This window comes from Lepidothrix coronata, unplaced genomic scaffold, assembly GCF_001604755.1.
Source record: "Lepidothrix coronata isolate B3197 unplaced genomic scaffold, Lepidothrix_coronata-1.0 Scaffold129, whole genome shotgun sequence".
NCBI lineage: Eukaryota > Metazoa > Chordata > Aves > Passeriformes > Pipridae > Lepidothrix > Lepidothrix coronata.
Window position 1 is genome coordinate 156,275 of NW_016690309.1, and position 17,693 is coordinate 173,967.

At 43.1% G+C, this 17,693-nt stretch overlaps 1 long non-coding RNA gene across 1 annotated transcript in view; it reads right to left on the bottom strand.

Moving 5' to 3' along the window:
* LOC108503026 overlaps positions 1–17,693 on the bottom strand; it is a 161,675-nt gene that overhangs the window by 21,634 nt on the left and 122,348 nt on the right. The window contains exon 9 of the long non-coding RNA XR_001876698.1: positions 11,599–11,707. This is a non-coding gene — a long non-coding RNA (uncharacterized LOC108503026). The remainder of the gene's footprint in view (positions 1–11,598; positions 11,708–17,693) is intronic.

Sequence of the window (17,693 nt, forward strand, 5' to 3'; positions counted from 1 at the left end):
CAAGTTGTGTTAAAAACCCTCTCAGTTAATATGCTGTTAACATGACTGAGTTATGCAGTTCACCTTTTTATCACTAACAACATTGACAGGTATATTTGGAGCATATTGGAGGATCTTCAAAGTAATTTATAAGCACTAATGCTAAGGAAGCATTAATCCTTATTTTGCAGGTGAAGAACAGATGTACAAGACAGTGTGCTTTTGTGTGAATCACTGTGGCAGAGGCAGAAACCCAACCTGAGTTATGTACAACTTCTATTACCCCTAGGGGATATAAACAGCTTTCTGAAAAAGCATGGTAGGCAGGGGAAGCTGTCCTAAGAAATAAACAGAAAGAACCAATTTCCAGTGTAATCCCCTTAAAAGGAAGTCTAGCATCTGTACACAACTACCACCTCAAAAGCCAAAATCACACCCAAGAACAAACAGCACGTGCAGTATTTTTAGACAGAACTTTAGTTAAGTGGGGCAATTTCTGTGTCCCACCTTGCTCAGTCCATGACAGCAACCCCTACCTGGCAATTGGTCTTGTTTGGAGGATATACTCCTTGTTATGTAATTCCAGATATTTCTTGCAGCTTTAAGCTTTTACTGTACTTACATGGGTGAGAAAGAAAGGAAGAATGACTCTACAGAAGGAGTTTCAGATGCTTTATTTTTACTGCCAAACACACCGTTTTCTGAGGTGTTTGGCACTAAGGGTGCAATGTATTAAAATGATTGATTGATTGCATTTTAAAAATAGAAGTACTGTTCTGATACTGGGATTAACTATTATCATTAAGATATGGCAGAATTTTAAACAGCCTTGAAGCTGCACCCTACTGTGAATGTAAGGCACCCTTCCTCATGTTACTACATACACAAACCAGATAATTTCATAAAAGAACCAAGTAAATACCTCTAACTTCACTCCTCACATGGTGAGTACTACATCCCTAGGACCACAGGAACAACTCCATTGTGTCCCTTCAATTCCCATCACACATTTTTAGTTTGCTTTCAGCGAATTTGTAGCCTCTCTCCTTTATTTCCAAAGAACATTATGTGTTGCTCCATTAAAGAACCTTAATTATAGCTTTTTTGAAGGTTCTTATTTTTAAATATCCTATATATTTTTTATCAAATCTTGGTTATCAAAGGGGCTGCAAATAATATTTGGAATAAAGGGCTGGGCTGGGGTAGAGTTACATTTCTTCCCAGTAGCTGTAGGGGCCGTGCTTTGGGTTTGTGCTGGATCAGTGCTGGTAACACAGGGATCTTTTAGTTCTTGCTGAGCAGGGCCTGCACAAAGCCAAGGCCTTTTCTGCTCCCCACCCACCCCACCAGAGAGGGGCTGGGGGGCACAAGGACTTGGGAGGGGAGAGACAGGACAGCTGATCCCAGCTGGCCACAGGGACATCCCAGACCACGTGGGGTGATGCTCAGCACATAGAGCTGGGGGAGAAGGAGGAAGGGGAGATGTTGGAGTGATGGTGTTCATCTTCCCAAGTCACCGTGACCGTGGTGGAGCCCGGCTTTCCTGGGGTGGCTGAGCACCCGCCTGCCATGGGAAGGGGGGGATGACTGTCCTGTCTGGCTTTGCTTGTGCACAGCCTTTCCTTTCCCTATTAAACTGATTTTAATCACAACCCACGGGTTTTCTTCCTTTTACCTTTCCGGTTCTGTCCCCGTCCCGTGGCAGGGGAGGGAGCGGGCAGCTGTGAGGGGCTGAGCTGCCGGTCGGGGTTAAACCACAACAACAGCATGATTTGGTGGCCCAGTACAGTGGAAGCAGGTTCTGATTGAGAGCTGGGTGAGTGACTGCAGCTACAGGGAGACACTGCCAGCAGCACATTCGTGCCAACAGAAAAGAACAGTTGATGGCATCTACCCAAGGTCAGCTCCTCAAATTCGGGAGCTGGTTTTCTTCCAGACACTGTAAAGTCGCTTGTTTAAACGCAGCCAGTCGGCAACAATTAAGTGTCTAAATAAAACATGCAGATTTGGTGCTCCTTTTGAAAGCCCCTCCGTGCCACGTTGTTTATTTTCTGTTTCTCACAGTCTTCATTATCCAACAATCAGGCCACAAAATGGCGGTCGCAGTGAGGCAGACATTTTGTGACTGCCTCATTAAAGCCCAGCGCAACAATGGGGACGCCCCGAGTGAAAAGCAGTCACCCCAGGAGCCAAAGGGAGCACCGGCTCTGCAGCCAGCGAGCCTCTCAGCAAACCCTTTACCTTGTTTGTAGCAAAGTTAAAACCAAGCTGCACCGAGAAGCCACCTGAGAGCGTTTTACCACCGTGCAGGCAAAACACAGTCGAGGGTGGCCCTTTCCAATCCTCTCCCTTCAGCGAGTGCAGCTCATGGCCCATCCGAGCAGAGACTCTGCTGTGCCCGTCTACTGGGAGCCATATGGACTCAAGACCACCCATTGACAGTGACTCAGGCACTGTAATCTTAACCACATTCTTCCCTTGAAAGTCCAGACACCAATGTTTTCTATTACAGCTCCACGAACCTCACAGTCTTCAGCACAGCTTTAAAAGCACTTGCAACAGAACCAGCAAAGGAACACTTAAAGAATGGAGCCCACACTTCCATCGCAGCAGATGACTTCTCACTCCAATTTAACTCTTATGTCCAATAAGCTAGGGACAGCTAAAGCAGAATAAAGTAATACCACAGCTGATAAAAGCAAATAGCACCAAGAATTAATAAGCACAATCTTTTTCTCTTTTAATTGTGTGCCCACCAGCCTCCTCATAGAAGTATTAGCAACTGATGGATCATAAGAAGCAAATATGCAAATCTTTAGAAAAAACTGCAAAGCACATGCTATTCATTAAAGATTTAGGTACCTGCCAAATTACAGGCTTAGAGATTCAGATAATTTTACACTGTTTCCTGAGGGAAAAGATAAAAAACAAACCACCTAAAAAACAAAACCGAAAACCTTTCTAACCTCAAAAAACTATGCTTTTGTCACCCTCCTATAAATAAAATATGGCTGAGGGGATTTTGCTTGCAGTTTCCTTAATGACACAAAATAATCAAAGCCACTGAGCTAATGATATATTTGAAAAGGGTGATAGGTGTAAAAAACCCCAAACCATCCTGGACTTATATAATGAAAGAAAATAATCACTGTTAATTTTAATGCAGCTCTGACTTTGAGGGACCTGTAATACAGGAATGAAACCCAACAAAACAGGTAAGGAATAATGACATAGGCATGCTGAAAACACAGGCATTACACGGGTACACTGAGGCTAGAAGATATTAGGCTGAAGCATTTCTGTTCCTTCTGTTCCTACGAAGACTCTGCTCCAGTGTGATGCTGCTATCTGATATTCAATGAACCAGGTCACAAACAGGCAACCGAATGGGGACAAAGGGCTGGCCCTCAAAAGCCAAAGTTAGGAAACCCTTGGCAGCATGCAGGTGGCAGGTGAACCAGCCACCTGGGAAAACAGTCCGAAGAAGCTTATTTTGAAACTTTATCTCTTTGAAGAAAGCCTGTGAGCCTGACTGTTGAAAGAAAACTACTCTGAGGCTCCAGAGAGAGCAGGGTAAAACGTTCTCAGAAAAGAGAAGTTAGCCTACAGTTTACATCGGACTGTGGGGCATTTGCCAGTAACCCTCTGCTTTTAGCTGTGAGACCTTTCCAAGCTACACACTGACCCTTCTCCTATGGAAAACTGAGAGACACAGCCAGTGCAAGGGGCTTTGTCTGGGTCACCAAGAGCTGTGGTACAACAGGAGAGGAGGAGGATCCCTGCCCGGGACAGGCACACGTGGGATGCTGTTCCCACTCCAGACGGTGCTGGTGCAGGCCCCGTGCCTGCGGAGCCCGGCGGTGTCTGACAGCCCAGGGCAGCCCTGCTCCACGGACACACTGTTCCCAGGTCCCTGCAGCCCCAGCCCAGGACAGCCCTGCTCCATGGACACGCTGTTCCCAGGCACCCTGCAGCCCCAGCCCAGGGCAGCCCTGCTCCATGGACATGCTGTTCCCAGGCACCCTGCAGCCCCCAGCCCAGGGCAGCCCTGCTCCATGGACACACTGTTCCCACACATCCTGCAGCCCCCAGCCCAGGGCAGCCCTGCTCCATGGACACACTGTTCCCCACACATCCTGCAGTCCCAGGGACAGCTCTGCCAGAACTGAGCACACCTGGCACACTTACCATGCTCCACTCAGAGGCTGCACCCAGCGCTAAACCCACCAACTCTAAGACAACTTTGACTGCAGCTATCCTTTGGTTTCGTTACAAACCCCCAAAATCAAAAGAATTCTGAATTTTGTTACAAACTTAAAAGCAGGCAAAGGTTCATGAAGAAGTTCATGGGTCATCACCCTTCAGAGTTAAGCTAACTCTAATCTAAGCTGGGAGAAAAAAAATCTTTCAGTTAGCACAAGGTTTCACACTGGAAGTGTGGGAAACTCGTGGTTTGACAAGATTTCCTTGCAAACCCAGGTGAAACTCAGTGGTTTCTGTGATATTTCAAAAGGACTATCTGGATGCCTTTGAACTTGAAACTCAAAGCAGAATCCAGCAGATGCAAACTTAAACACAGCAAGACAAAGATTAAGGAAAAAATGCTTGCACGGGCTCCTGGGAAGAATATACTGTGTTCCACCTGCTGACACTGGAAAAAGCAAAAGTCTACACACCCTACAGTTCCAGTTCAATTTAAATAAAAACACCAAGGAGGGACGGCACAGCTGTCACACTTTTGACATACCCAAGTGAGGTACCCGTGTGTGCTCTCCGGAGTCCCTGTTCACACTGCAGCTCCCACGGCTCCTCACACCCATTCCCAGCAGCTCTGCAGTGCCATCCTCACAGCCTCTTTTCCAGAGCCACCAAAGCCAGCTTTCAACACTTAGGAGAGAACAAAAGGGTTCTACCCCTTAAATTTGGAGAACTGGAATTAAAAATACAAAACTTGTAAGCAAGAGAGGGAAGCAGAAGAATACATGGGCACCACTGGCCTCAGCAATGTAAGTTATCAGCTTTGGTTTGCTGGATGTTAGAATAGGAATAATCATATCCCATAGGGAATTTATAATATTCTATATTTTGAAAGTTTTTCTTAATAACACTGCAAACAGGAGAATCCACGTGCAGCACATACAGTGGTAGGGGAAAAGGTGACAACGACCTGAGAAACACCTGAGAAACAAAACGAGGACTGTAAGCAGCAAAAGAGAAAGGAAAAGCGAGATGATTACAGACAGATGAGCATAAGGATTAAAAACCAACCAGCAAATATTGGGAAAAAGGTTTAGAAATCAAGGAATGGGAATAAAAAGACTAAGTATGTTAATTATGGCACATTTCTTTGACATGTTTTTTTTCTTAAGTGTAGCAAACCTTTTGAGCAGTAAAGAATTTTGATTCTACTGTTAAATCCTAGAGAAGAGAAAAATTCTAAATTTTGCCATCACACTTTTGGTTTTTGGGGTTCCACTTCTTTGGTGAACTATTCCCTAGTCACATGTAAATGCAGGAAATCACATATGCTGATCCTAGAATAATACCCCTGCCTCCTCAAGCCTCCAATTATCCTTTAACAGAGCGAAGCTGTAGGGAAAGTAGCCATTTGTATTAAACCAGATCACCTTGGGCGCACAGCAGCATTCTCCCTAATGCTGCCATTTCTGCCTGTCTGACTCAGGGAAGTTTGGGAAAGGAAGAGCAGAAAAATATTCTGGGGAGAATCACTAAGTATCACATCTGGGGTTTTATGATATAGTTCTGTGCCTGGTTTTGACAAATAGATATCCTAATGGAGGAACTTAATAGTCACATAGACAAAAGAAATTTGGATTGATACAGCTGTGAGCACACAAGGGCTGCAGTTTTTGATTGTGAACCTGGAGAATACTAAAGTTGTAAAAATCATCTGGATAAAATGAGCCACAGCAACAACAAACCCTGGAGTGCTCCTTTGTTAGTTTAAAAAGTATTGGATCCCCTGTTATGACCTAATGTATCAATACATGCACTCCTCCTTTCTTCATCATTTATGTAAGACCAGTTGCCGTGACAACTAAAAGAATTGTTTTAATAAAGCAATGTCCCCCTATATTTTAAATACTGCTAGTTCCTGAGAAAAAGAAATCCACCCCACAACTCCAAAGATACAAAATAATACAACAGGAAAAAAAGCCAAAGGAGGAAAAAACCCTGCACACCAAATGAATTTTGCAGGCAAGTGGTATTTTTGGTTCACAACTCCAAGCACACCTTTACTGCCTTTTATAAGCTTTATTACCCATACCTCCTACATCTCTTCACTTCCTTCTGTGTCCCTACAGCAAACCAATCCAAACCCCTCTCTCTTAACTGGGTTCCAGTACAATAAGCATAATGATGCACAATGCAAGTATTGCAAGGACACAGAAGGACACAGCTCTGCACCTCCCGAGCCCAGATGAGACTGGCTGTGAGGCAGCACTGAGAGCAACTGAGGGAGGCAGAGCCTGCACCTCTGAGCAAACAGCCTTCCAGGAGGGATGCCTCTGAGGATCAGGCGAGTAACAAGCCCAAAGTTCACTCTTAGTTACAGAGAGATGGAGATGTATTGCACAGCAGGTATAAACAGAGCCTGTCAGAAATTCTGGGAAGGGAAATGTGAGCACTGTGCCTCCCTGCAGTGCGATGCTAACTCTGCCTTCCCTGCTCCTTGGCATTCTTCAGCCAGGGACTTCTGTGCACTGAGGGCTGCCCTGGGGGCCTTCCACCTATACCAAAACCTTACCCAGACCACTAAGAGTGAACAGAAAATATACAAAAGAGTACGGTCACACAGTGTCAGTGGAGATCAAATCCAACATCCCAACAGCTGTTCCTGCTCCCAGGACACTGTGGCCCCCAGGCTTCCTGGACACTGCAGCGATGACACGGCAACTGCGTGTCATTGTTAACGCTCATTCCAGGGAACCTGACAGAGTAAGGAGTTGGAATTAGCCTTTCTGTTAGCAAGTCTGGGCTGCCAACAGTAACGTCTGGCGCTGGGAAGTGACAACTGAGAGTTTAAGGGACAGGTTTGCCTGCACTACAACACGAGGAATTGCATTTCTAACCCCCAGCTATATAATCACTCTCCTGCCAAGTAGAATGAGCTTTCAGCCACCTCAGAGTGCTTCAAACTAACAAGCACAGGTAGCATGAGCAGCAGCACAGTGGTAGCAAGAGTCTGATCCGTCTGCCTTGGATCCATACAGTATTATTTATTTTCTGAAACACTTTCACAGCTGTGTCATTAACACCATGTTTCTGATTTTACATGTAAGCTGCTTTTTAAAGATATTTTGGAGCATAAATTCTGCACAAACTACTCCATATATGTTTTTTACTTTGAAAAGCTTCCCCCTCTGCCACACTACATATTATTGAATAGGAATCACAGATTACCTAGTTTAGAATCATTGTTAACAGTTTAATGTTCAAAATTTCCATCTTTTATTCCTTCACAACTATGGAAGAAATAATCTCACGTATTAATGGGAGTTTGTCTTAATAAGAAAGCATTTAAACAAGCCAACAATAATAAGCTTAATGAAGGCCATTATCCTGCCTTTTGTCAATATTTTCATAGCGACAAATGGATCAAACACAAGATACTTTTAAGGCTTTCTTCTCCCTCTTTGTAAATCATAAATACTTTGGTATATTTAATTTCAAAATGAGTTTCCTGTGGATCAGGCTAACACAACGGATTAAGAAAACCTTCCCAAACCCTGCTGTATCTTAGATGGAAGAGTACACAAAATGTTCTTTTGCTCTCTCCCCCTGTTCATTTTCCAACTGTTCCTCTTTCCCCAAGGACCAAGATACCTGTGCTAATCAAAAAAAGGTTCTTAGTCCTGTTCTGAGCCTTCAAAACACTGTAACACATAGTCTTTCTAAATAAATGAAGAATTTCAGACTATATTCAGAGGAAGATACTCAAATGCCTAAATATTAGCTACACCATACAGATACAGCCGGCATATTCAGAGACAGAAAATTCCCCCCTGCAAGATGAAAAGCAAAGGGAATACCTGTGTTTTGTGCCAGTCTGCCCAGGTACTACTTGGTGTCTGTTTTTGAGAAAAGGGTTCAAAACATGTTTGAAGACTCAATGGAGTGTTACTCTCAAATCTGTAGGAGTTTTAAACCTTCCTAAGCAAGGTCAGGAGACACTTTTGCCTGGTGAAAAGTATTTGTAAGACTTGACCAACTTTTCCATGCAAGGGCATTGGCCAGAGTCAGAAAATATTCCTCTGCTATACTTGCTTATCTTTTCTGCTGTCCTTCTGTCCGTCCTGGTTCCAGGTGCCCAAGGCCCCCAGTGAAATGCAGAGCACAGCAGCTCACTGTTGGAGCACACGGACCAGCCCTCGGTCCCTGGCCAGGCCGGGGCTCGTGCCCTGCCCCAGCACCCCGTAAGTGCTCTTCTGGACAGAGCTGCAGGAGAACTGCAGGCCTGCTCCAGCCTGGGGCACAAGTGAGGGCAGCAGTGGCAGGGAGAGCCCTGTGCCTGGGGCAGTGCCCCGGGCAGAGGGGTCCTGGCCAAACTGCCTCCTTCCTCCTGCAGCTGGGTCAGAGAGTGGACTCCTACAACCAGAAGTGACAGAATGAGCTTTCTGTTTGATAAATAACCACCCCTTCCAGCTGGCCCAGGCAGCTGGGATGTCCCTCCATGGAAGCATCCTGGGATCACCACCTCCTTAGGTGTCTGGTGCCCTGCTTGGCCCTCATCCAAACAAAGTGTCCCCTCTAAACATTTTGCAAGAGTGGTAGAAGTAGTGACAAATTACTCACAAATGGCATTCTGAGCTGTAACCAACGTCTTTGGTGACAGAGGCAGTGTGAACACAACACAAGGAATGCTAACCCTCCGAGCAGCAACAGCCCCCTTTTGGTGCAGCTCCAACAGATTGTGAATTTCAGCTTTAGCATGGATGTGGGTTTGGTTACTTACAATGTATTTGAAACAACTGAAATGGGGGTTTTCTGTGTTTATTTTGGAGCTGGCTATTTTTAAGGTCACAGTACCTGCCAAGGGAGGAAACGGTGTCTCTGAGGTACTGGGAATTAAACAGAGGAAAGAAAAAGGCATAGAGAAAGTAGCTGCTTTAGAGAGAACTCAAATATTTTGTTTCCTTCCTTGTTCAGTCTGTAGTCAAAAAAGAACTTCACAGAAAATGTTAACTCATGTTATTTTAAAAAATGAACATAATTCCAAATTTCACAAGAATTATTCTTTAACTCCCAGAACGCCTTCTGATAAACTGCAATATAAAGGGACATTCCCCCCCAGTGTCAGAGGCTAGGCTGACCTCTCCCCTGTCTGTGGTGACATGCAGTGCCACCTACGTCAGGCCAAACATTTCGTGCAGGCAGTTTTCGGACTTGGAAAGATGAACGAGGAGGTGCAGGGAAGGCAGCAAATGTTTCAAGAGCCTTGGAAACCCCACTCAAGACAGCAATCCCACACTGCAGAGGGCATACATCACACTGCAACCACAGACTTTTGTGCCAGGAACCAGAGGAAACCAGTGCCAAAGAGATGGTGTGGGAAAAGACGGGAGCAAAGCCAACGGAGGAATTCCACCCTAGGGAAGAGAACCCACTGTCACCAGCCCAAAGGCTGCCCTGGTCCTGGTCAGGAGGTCCCGTGACATGTCAGCACAGCAGAGCTGAACTCTGTGACTGACACCAGGAATTCACTCCGGAGCCTTAATTCTTAATAAATGCAAAGAAGGATCAAAGCCAGCAGCTATATGAAAAGAGGCTTCTTTCATAACTTAATTGGTCATTTGCAAAATACCAATGTTATTTATTTAAGTAACTATGACCTTTTCTGATGCACTGGCAACGTGAATGCTCATGTGTGGGTGTCAGAAGAAATCATGATAATAAAATACTAATACCTTGCATCAGGAGTTGCCCAGTTAACTGTGCTGGGATAGCACGCCTACAGAAAAGGAGCTGCACTGCACCTTGCTGAGGCAAGGTTACAGCTGCTTCCAACCCTGCCCCAGGCTCTGCCTCTGCAGAAGAGAAATGCATTTGGAGCCATTTCTCAGATGTCTTTTTCTCATGCAAGTACCATGAGAAATACACTGAGACTGTGGGAATCCCAAAAGCACGTACAGGCAGAGAACAGCACGTGCACACCAGTCCAGAGGACATGTTATGTCAGTGAGAAGTGGAACAGTTTGGCTGGAACAATATCAAGAAGGCCAAAGGAAGACACTTCCATGCCTTACCATGGTACAACACTGGACATTATCTGCTCCTTATGAAGACGTCAGTAGACGGATATAATGATTAAGGGAACGTCTCTAGTCTGTACTTATTACTTGGGCCAAAGTGGGATACAGAATACAAGGGAAGTGCGGCAGTTCTTGAATAGCAGATTATAAGAAACTCTGGGGAGAAAAGAGGGGATGGGGAGGTATATACAAGAGTTCTAGGAGTGGAAAAATAAGGAAAAATTTATTCAAGTTACTCCAAGACTGTTAGTTTGCTCAAAAAGGGCACACTCCGTCTCACACCCAGGTACTGCAGTGAGGATACACTGCCATTTCAGTTATATTTCTCAGATTTGTTTCTCAAATATGTTTCTAAAAATGGGACAGGAGCCTGTGACAATATAAAATAATTTTCTCTTCAGAAATTTTCTTTTAGATGCAAGTGCAATTTACCTTTGGGTGATATCTACCCGTTCCTATGCAGCCTCACCTGAGTAGGGTACACACCTGTGTCCTACTTTCCAGCGACACTGAAGAGCTACACAGCTTTTTATTTTTATCACCTGCACAGATATTCTGTAACACACATTAAGGCAAGAAAGCAAAAAGAGATCAGAACTAGGACTGGTGTGAGTGGAAACTGTGTAACCTCTGTGTCCCATGTAAACACGTTAGCAGGCTTTAACAAAGCCAGGCAACGCTGTGAGCTGCACTCGCCAACTAGAGAGTCCTCGAGGTACGTAAGAGCCACACAGGTAAATGACAGCACCAGCACAGTTCAGAACTAACAGTATACAGCCATGTGGTTACCACACTAAAAAACCAGCTTTTAAGGGTTCAGGAAGGAGATTAAAATCTGTAATGCATATTTAGATAGTGAATACACAACAATTATATCTGTGTTTTGGGACCTGTTCTGTTTAAATTCTGCTGCAATCAATACATATGGAAAGCAATGCCAGACTCCTCAAACACATGATGTTCTTCAGTGGAGCCTGAACATGAGACTATTCCTCCTGACATGCTGAGGGGATGCTTACCAAGAAAGTAGTGAATAATTAACTCTGAAAGAAAGTGGAAGTGGCACAGATAGGAAGAGCACTGTGCTACACTTGAGCAAAGCCAGAATGCCACGCCGAGGGACTGTGGAGTGTTCCATGAGTTTGGGCTGTGGGAGGGTGTTCTAACTGAGCATACCTGAAGGGAGGTAGTGGGTTTGGTCTGCTAGCCTTCTGAAGGAATAAACACTTCCCAAAATGTCAACAGCCTACTGTGTTTTTAGTAACGTTTCTTAAAAGTACATTTGAGCTACAAACAGAAAAAAATATCACTTTCTCAACTTCTTAATGCATATTAGGTGACTTACCAAAATACTTTTTTTGAGTCACACTACTTCAACTCTCCTTGTTGGCTTTGACATCGTATCTGGAACAGCCAGTGGTTAACAGACTCTGGTTTCCATGTTATCAGTGAATCTGAAATAAAGAACAAAATTTTGTTCAGAATTACTTTTAATCTCCATACATCAACAAACACAAGCACTGTCAAACTTCAGGGTTTTATTACACTGTGCTTTGTTATCTGGCAACAATCCCAAATTGCCCCTCAGGACTGTTCAAAGCTATACCACAGTTATTGAGTGCATTTGAGATGACAAAAATCTGCAAAGTCTCATTGTGGATGTAATAATGTATCTGTAACTACTGCAAGCATCCCAGCAACATAAGCAAAGATACACCATCTTCCTCTGCTAGAAAGTTGTTCAGAAAGTAGTTTTAGCTTCAAGAAACTAGAACTGCCCTTATTAAGCCGGACACATGATAACCATGGTCTTCTCTGTCACCCTCAGGTCTGATATCACAAGTACCCAATACCTGAAAAAGGTTGCAAATTGTCACTGGTAAAATATCTTCTAATTCAGAAGGGAAGCACACCCATGATGGAATCTGAACTCTGCTTTATTGCTTTTAGAGCTTCCTGAAGTACCGACTGCCCTGTCAGTAAGGAAGCACCAGCTTTTTAACAGGCTCCAGCCAACAGCAGCTACTGTGCTCTTCACATCTGCTCTCCCCTTGCCCAAGGCAGAGTTCCTTCCAAAGGGGTTCTGAGGGGGCTTTAGTAGCCAGATGGGGGTTGGTCTCTTCTCCCAAGCAAGAAGTGACAGGACAAGAGCAAACGGCCTCGAGCTGTGCCAGGAGAGGTTCAGGTTGGATACAAGGAACAATTTCTTCACTGGAAGGATTGCCAAGCATTGGAACAGGCTGCCCAGGGCACTGAAAGGATTTAAAGGTGTGTAGATGTGGTACTTGGGGATGTGTTTCAGTGGTAGCCTCGGCAGTGTTTGGTTAACAGTTCCACTGGATGATCTTAGGGGTCTTTTCCAACCTAAAGAATTCCAAAATTCCTTAACAACAGAGCAACAAAATGTAACCTCCCTTATATTCCAGCATTCGTAATGTCATAAAGTAGTATCAATAAGATACTCTTAAATAGTAGCTGGTCCAATTACTCAGCAAAACATCAGAAAAAACATGTTCTGATATAGCTTAAAACATATTAAAATCATTGAAAATTTGCCTGGTTCTATCCTTCAAGTCAAAGGGAGCAAACCAAGAGGATGAGTTCTCAGGTATAATTCCTGATGCAGCTTTCAGGTACTGAGCAGGCTGGTACCTGGTATTCCTCAAAGCATTGCACTGAGAATGCACAGATCAATGAAAGAATCACACAACGAGATGTGTGTGTGCCTCAGTAGGCTTATCCTTTCTTCCACCTTCTGTCTTTTCCTTATACGTTTCCTGAAGCAGTATCTTTATACTTTTATATTCCTGTATTTCTACAGATAATAACCAAAACAGCTACACACCCCCTTTCCACTGCAACCAAATTGTTCTAAAATAAACCTGCCATATACATATATATATATATGTATATATATGTATATATATATATATGAAAACACCGGTCATTCAGTGCCTTTTCACTCTCAACTGCCCCATGGGATCTCACTTACCCTCACCTTTGGGGTGGGTCATAACATTTCACTCCCCAAAATTATCTTTCCTGTCATCAGTACAGATTAGGTTCCCAAGTCTTCTTACACATACAATGTCAAATTGAACTGATCTAAATCCATTTTCTTCTCTTCATACATTTTTTTCTACAATGGATGTATATATACATATTTGTGTAAATCTGTATTCCAAACCTCATTCTATTATTTTAAATAATAAATACTAGTTTTAAAAGACAAGGTAAAATAAAATAAAATACAGTAAATAACAACTTCTTAAATTATAAATAATACATTAAAAAGAAAATCAATACTCAGCTTCCACCGTCAAACCTATCACTTCGAACTGCTCTGCTTCTATAAGGAAATCAAAGTTTTATGCCACCAGTACTGAGAACCCAATAGGAGCCTGATCCTTTGCACCGACAATCCCTTCCTCTTCCTCAAATCTCCAAGTCAGCTCCGTCTTGGTTCTCTCCTTCCCATGCCATCTGTGCACTAAAGATTCCTTTCTGCTTTCCTTGGCCCATTATAACACATTTAACTATGCACATACATATCCATAAAATAAATAACACGTTCCACATTTTTATCCTCTCAAATATGAATTAAGGAATTTTCTTGGTGACAGTCTGCTCTTTTGTCTGTGCATTACCAGCAAAAGAATAACAATGTTCAATGGATTTCAGTTGAGAATTAACAAGAGGAATGAAAAATATTTTATGCAGTTCCCTTTCTTCATATGCACAACTAAACCAGGCGTGTCTCTCTGTACTCATGCAGACAGACACAGTTTTCATACAGTTATAAATAATCACTGAGCATATCAGCACACTAAAAATTAGTGGGGAACAAACACAGAAAAAGCATTTCTGGGTTTGTTTGTTTATCACTGTTTTCTATCTCAAGTCAACTGGTTTGACATTGCTGAAAGAAACCTTGTCCAACAACAGCAGGAAAAACAAAAGAAGCCTTGGATTATTTTCTTCCATAAACTAAAAGCAAACCAAAAGAGGGCTCAATGACACTAGAAACATGCATCAGACTTTCCTGGGGGGGAAAGCAGCAAGCTAAGCATATCCCTTTGGCTCTCCCATTCTGTTAATTCTTCACCAGTGCGTGTACCTACAGAAGACTTCAGCTGAATTCCAGTTCAATCTCTCCCTTGACTATCCTGGAGACACTCCATTTAAACATGTTCTCATTTCCTTCATGTCACGTTATGTGTTTCTTCCCTGGAAGTGCAGCGTGTTTTCCTGAGAGGGTGATACAGGTAACATTTAATATCTAATTGTAAAATAATAGTAGCATTTATCAACCCTGAGTTCCACTGGCACTACTAATTCTCACAACACATACTCATGTAACTGGGGCCACAATCTCTGGGACTCCAAAAACCATTTTCACCTTGAGCAGCAGGAAAGGAGGAAAGGCAAGAGAAACCCATTTGCATGGAGACCAGTGACTAAACCAAATCTCTGTCCTGGTTCTGACAGATGCCTTAGAACTTACTCTCCCCAAAACGCAGTGCTTGTGCAGTCACAAGGAGGCAAGAAAAGCAAATGATCCATAAAACATACCTGGATTTCCCTTTCAACAGCAGCTCATTTTTCATTTGCAGTGTTGCACTGAGCATTCATTAATTCAAGAGCAGAACAGTGGATGAACCGCCAAGTCTAAGAGGAAGTCTTTAGTTTCAATTTCCTTTGTGTAATCACTGATAAAAATATCCTCGGAGTAGACACTTAACTAGACACTGACAGATCTGCATCGAGCTACAAGGATGTAGATGAAATATGTAAACTAAATTATGTACTAATACACACCACAAATGCAAGTATAACCCTAAAAATCAGAAGTTCTGTCTAAAATGAATAGAATTTCTTTTTACAAAAAGATCCCAATCTTTGCCATTGGAATACACCACTTTCACCTGAAGTACCACTGCATTTTCTAGACTTCTTGAATCAAGTGGCTGCCTTACCACGTGCACTCTAACAAATATTATTTCAGCAAGTGTCACTGGAAGAGTCCTCCTGTCACACTCCTGGGTTAAACAGCTCACTGGAGCCCTGACACCCAAGGAAAAGACTTAAGAAAGCCTTCCTATAGTTGAACACGTATTTGCTTCAAATATTAATGCCATGCTCCAGAATAGTGTGACATGTAAGAAAACTGAAAACATTCTGGCTCTGTGGAAACACTATGCCTGCGTTCTACACTTTTTAATTTTATTTTGCTTTTTGTTTTAATTATCAAAGCATATAGAAGTTCAAGTATTGAAGGTTCTAAGCATAACTTCATTAAAATTCTAAGTTCATTTATCTAAGGAGAGAAAAATGAGAAAACTGAAAAACAACTGCAAAATATTTTCAGTAATCAAAATGAAGTAACTGACACTAAGTATTTTGTTTTAATATGCAATTTTAATATAACAGCTACTTAGGGTGGCATTTTAGAGCTCACATAAATATTTTAACATTCTAAATTGCATCTTTACTGAACTGTACTTAATGGCATTCATTATTATAATTTTCACTGAAACAGAAACCTGGTAAACACACATTTAATCTCAGTACCTTAATGCAGTAGCAGAGCTGTACCTTTGCCTGGACTCTGTGTCCGTCTGCACTGTGCCCAGGACTGTTTGCAATGGAACTGACTCCCCAAGCTATAAATGCCCAGTAAGACACAGCACTGGCTGCAGGACTGAACTGGTTCCGGAAGGAGGTGGCACAACCTGAACTGTCACCTCCAGCTCCATTTCTTGGTGACACGGAGGCAGACTCCCACAAAGAGCTGGGAAGTTATATTAAGATATTGTGTGATGTGCTGCCAGGGTCTTTAACAGGTTTCCAGAGTACAAAGGTCATAGATTGCTTATTTATAGATCAGGAGGATACTGTACAAACCATGTGGTTTTAGGAGCTTGTGCTTCTAACCTAAATGATTCTGTGAAACAATGCAATGTACATTGCATTGTGAGAAATGGCATTAATTGAAAGGTGTCCTCTTTAACTAATCCATGGTCTTGATTCAACAAGAAAATCAAGAGACATGCCTAAATCTTGCTCAGCTGGGGCAGGGCTTACCTTGCTGTATGGTTTTCAAGAAATTTAGAAGAGACTTCCTTCTCTTTTAGACAGACTGAGCAGGGTCACAAAGAGAATTCCTCTTATTATGTGTTTGTGGAGCATTTAGCACAGCTGTATCTTTTGTCTTGACACATAAAATTACTTTCTTTTCTGCATTTGACAGTTGGACTTGATAATCCTAGAGGCTTTTTCCAACCTAAAGGATTCCATGATTTGTGTAGCAGCTGTATGAGGTGTTGGAAGTATAACCCCATAGAGTCCATCCTTGTCAGCCACAACGTGCCTCACTTAACCACGAAGGGCTTGGTTCAGATTTGATTCTCACCCCAGTCCTGCCAGTCTCTTGGTCACATCATTCCTGCCTTGCCTCTGCTCTCCTGGGACCAGGCAGTGGAGTGCTAATGTTTGCCAGACAGCTGTTGTGTGGCTTAATTACCTCCACAAAGGGAAACAGAATCCCTGCAAATTCTCCTCCAAGGGTGTGAAATGCACACCTGTCTGCCAGTACCATCTGCAAATCAATCGCTATTCTGTGTACATACACATACAGGCTGTTCCCTAACAAATAAACACTTTTCCCCCTTTTCAGTTAAAGAAAGGACTAAAGTAGCCCCCAGTCCTGTAGTAAACCGTCCCTCCCTTCCCACTCTTCAGGTATTAACAGGCTAGAAAACGAAAGCATGTTGTGCCTCCCTCTCCAGACACTATTTTTATTCGAACACTTCTGATTTTCAAACCTGACAGAGCCTTTAATAGGACATAATTGGCAAGCTGAATGTCAGTCCCAAGAGTCAGAAAAACAGTCTATTTTAACCTGTCTGAAATGCAGCAAACAGCTTCAACAACGAAAATGAGCAGACAGAATTACTCCAGTATTCTGTGCTAAGACACTCCTACTGTATCAGTCCAAACCCCGGGTATACACTCGACACTTCTCCTTTACTGTCTGCCTACTGAGAGAACTCATGAAAACTCAGAAACGTGTGTTGTTTGGCACTGGGTTAAATGCAAGCATCCAGGTTTTTCTCCTGCACTGACACAGATTTTCCAAACAGCTTCTCTTGTGTTCCAGCGCAGCGACACCACTAGGTCAGACTGACAAGCGAGCACAGCATCAGCGAGTTCCTGCCCCCGTTCTCAGCCTCAGGGCCAGTACAGCTGAGCAGGTCTGAGTCCAGCCTTCTGTCCTGCAGTTTAAATAGGACTTCACAATTTTTGACATGGTGACCCTGATCTTTCAGTGCCCCATTATGTCATATTAGAAAAAAAAAAGGTGTATTTGTCTTCTCCCAAGCTTTATCTTTCCATAAGGAATTTAGGATATACGTGGATCAAATACTGTACTATACAGGG